Genomic DNA, 3058 nt, shown 5'->3' with positions numbered 1-3058 from the left:
TAAAATCATGGGGAATGTTGATAGCAGTAACTGTGTTCACTCAGTGCTGCACAGTATCCAGATTTGAGGGAAAAAAATTATACAAAATCAATATGAGTGCGTAATAAATGGTTTAAAAATAGCTAATGGAAAGATCTTAAAATGGCTTTGTTATAAAGGATTCATCAATGAATAAAGATTGTTTCTAATGGATTCTTGCAAGCACTTGCCCTTGTGCTATTCATTGTATTTTATTTAGGATGTACAAGAAAATACAAGATGATTGCATCATTTGTGAACTCTGACAGTTTCAAAACTAACTACACTACTTAAAATTGCACTAATGGGAGTAGCTTGCCTTGCAAACAGAGACTGTTGGGAGGAAGATAATTAGGAGAACTTGGTTAAATAAGCTTATTTAAAGGAAGTGCAAAGTCCTACACTTAGGAACAAATATCCAGCACAGCACAGGATCATCTAGACTTAATCTCTAAATGTAGAAGTGCCTCTTGGTTAGTCCATACCCTGGAAAGCACCAGATTGTACTGTGGAAAACTGTACTTCAGGGACATTTGCAGGGAGGTAACGCCAGTGCGATGCTGTGGCCACCAGAGCTAACAGCAACCTCAGGCAAATGAGCAGGATAAATAGGAGGCATTGCTGAGTTTCATTGTTGGTGAAGCTGCTGCAGAAATGCAGAGTCCATTTCTTGTGTGCAGATTTTTTTTTTTTAAGTAATGTTAAAACTGGAGGATATTCAGAGATGATTGGCAGTGCATTATACTTTCAGTTACACACATACTCCCTACCTTCACGGTACCTCTTTTTCTCTTGGACAAAGGGAGGTCCTTGGGAGCTCCTCATGGTATCTCCCTACATCTCTTCCAGGAAATTCCCAACTGTATTAACTCAGCAGAAAGGAAACATGTATCCATACATGGCTATGGAAATCTTCTGTGAAGGTCTCGTTCTAGGAGGATCACGTGCTCTTAGTCTGCACAGAAACTCACAGTTATATAAATGACATAACAAAACAAAGGTAACTTTGATTTAAAACTTCCATATAGACACATTCTTCCACATTTATTCCACTGTAAGGTAATTTTCCTCCTCTGGTGGCAAAATAAGTTTATACATTTGGTCATATTTTTCATTTCATGTAACTCTACAGTGATGGAACCCGAGTCCTGTGTCATGCCAGAAACTTTCAAGCTCCTCCACACCTGTAAGCTCAGAGCTTCTTAACAGTAAAAAGGGGGAAATACTCCTTTTTTTGAGCTCAAATGAGAGAGGTATGGCCTCTCAACTTCATTCATACCAACGCACCCCAGCAAAGATCTTCCTCAAAAATCAAAGAGAAAGACATTAGGAGTCTTTCAGGAGGGGCTTCAGGCTCTGGAGTTCCCTTCACTTTGCCTTTAATAAACCAGTTTTCAGGCCACGTGTCTCCACAGGTCTCCGAGATGGCTGTAATGAAGAACAATCACATTGCAACTCTCCGTGCTGTGGTTCAGCTTGCTGATGATGAACCACTCATGCTCAGTCTTCCTATTGTCTACAGAGAGACTGTGCACAAGAATGTAGCATATGGAGAGCAGACACATGCCCCCAGAAACACACAGCAAGAAATAAATCAAATCATCTGAAAGAATATTTTAAAAAGGTAAAGAACATTTAAAGTGCCCCTTGTTGATTTGGGCAACCTTTCCTTGATGTCAGACAAGGAGCAAAAGGAGGGAGAATTTGAGTAGGATGACATGAAGAAGGGTGAAACACCTGTTGAATGAGGAAAGATGGTGAAATCCCCCCGGGCTTTGATGGAAATTAGGGTAAAAAGTGAAAACCCTACAATCTGTGCTTTCAAAGTGATCTATACAAGGTAGGTAACATTCCCTTTTTTTCTTCCCCACCGTGGAGAAAAATCTGGGACAAAGAGATCACCTTGTGGAGTTCATTAGAAATTCAAAAGATAAGTTAAACAAACAGATCATGTCCCTGTTGCTGGAGCAATGTGGTCAAACAAACCAGCACAGCCTCCTCCCCTGACTTCTTGCTTGTCCCTTGTTTATCTCCTCTCTTTTTTCTTCTCTTTCTCCATTTTGAAAAGGTAGAACAAGCACACACACAGCTCCTGTGGCGGGGACTTGTGAATGCTTCTTGGAGCTTTGAGGACTGAAAAGCGTTGCCGACGCGTTCAAGGATCTGTGTGCAGTCTTTCAGCATGATTTTAATGACTCAGGGAAACAACACGCCAGCAGTGAACTTTTTTAAAAGCTTGACCTACCCTTCCAGCCTGAACTGAATCTGGCCTCTCTCTGGCTTTTAACGCACTCCATTAGCAGGATTCCCCGGCTGAAACGGGATGTAGGAGGTAGGGCACAAACCTATTTTTGGATATACAATGTGAGTCCCCTTCTCGCTGGCAACTGTAGGATGGAGACAAGCAGAATGTGTAGGAGACAGGGGAATCAGGGAACACATGCACTGTACCCTGGGATTTTTTTCCACAGTTGACAGAAGGACTGTGAAAGGGGGGTTTGCTGTAAATCAAGAAGGAAAATGACACACACAGAGATTTAGGGGTGGGGGCACACAAATGTAGATGATGCTCAAGCAACCACTTTCCTTCTTGTGTTCTAACTGTACATACCCCCACCTTAGCTGCTTTTAGGTGGGGTAAAACCCACGCATCCACCACAGGCCAGCACAGGTAGTCAGGTGTTTTGGGTAATTGATGTTCAGAGGTGACATCTAGTTGTCTCCGCTTCTCCTGTTCTCCCCTTAGGAAAACGTGTGTGTGTGTGTGTGTGTGAATGAAGGTTGGGTTGGGGGTACAATCTGCACACAGCTGCACCCCCCCATCAGGCTGCAGGGTGTACATGGCTAGAGGTGACAGATCAACACCCTGTGATGTGTATATGGATAAGGCAGCAGGGACATTGTACACACAGATGTGACGAATGTGGAGGTATCAGCTCCCTCGCCCTTCGAGGTGTAACTGAGATAGGAGTATTACTCACCTTCTCACCGCCTGCTTTCCCCTGGGCGTGTTGCAAAAAAAAAAAGGGGGGGGGGGGGG

This window comes from Athene cunicularia (assembly GCF_003259725.1).
Source record: "Athene cunicularia isolate RWA chromosome 5 unlocalized genomic scaffold, athCun1 chr5_part1, whole genome shotgun sequence".
In the NCBI taxonomy this organism is placed as follows: domain Eukaryota; kingdom Metazoa; phylum Chordata; class Aves; order Strigiformes; family Strigidae; genus Athene; species Athene cunicularia.
The sequence above is the reverse complement of the archived record's forward strand: the minus strand, read 5'-3'. Positions refer to the sequence as shown.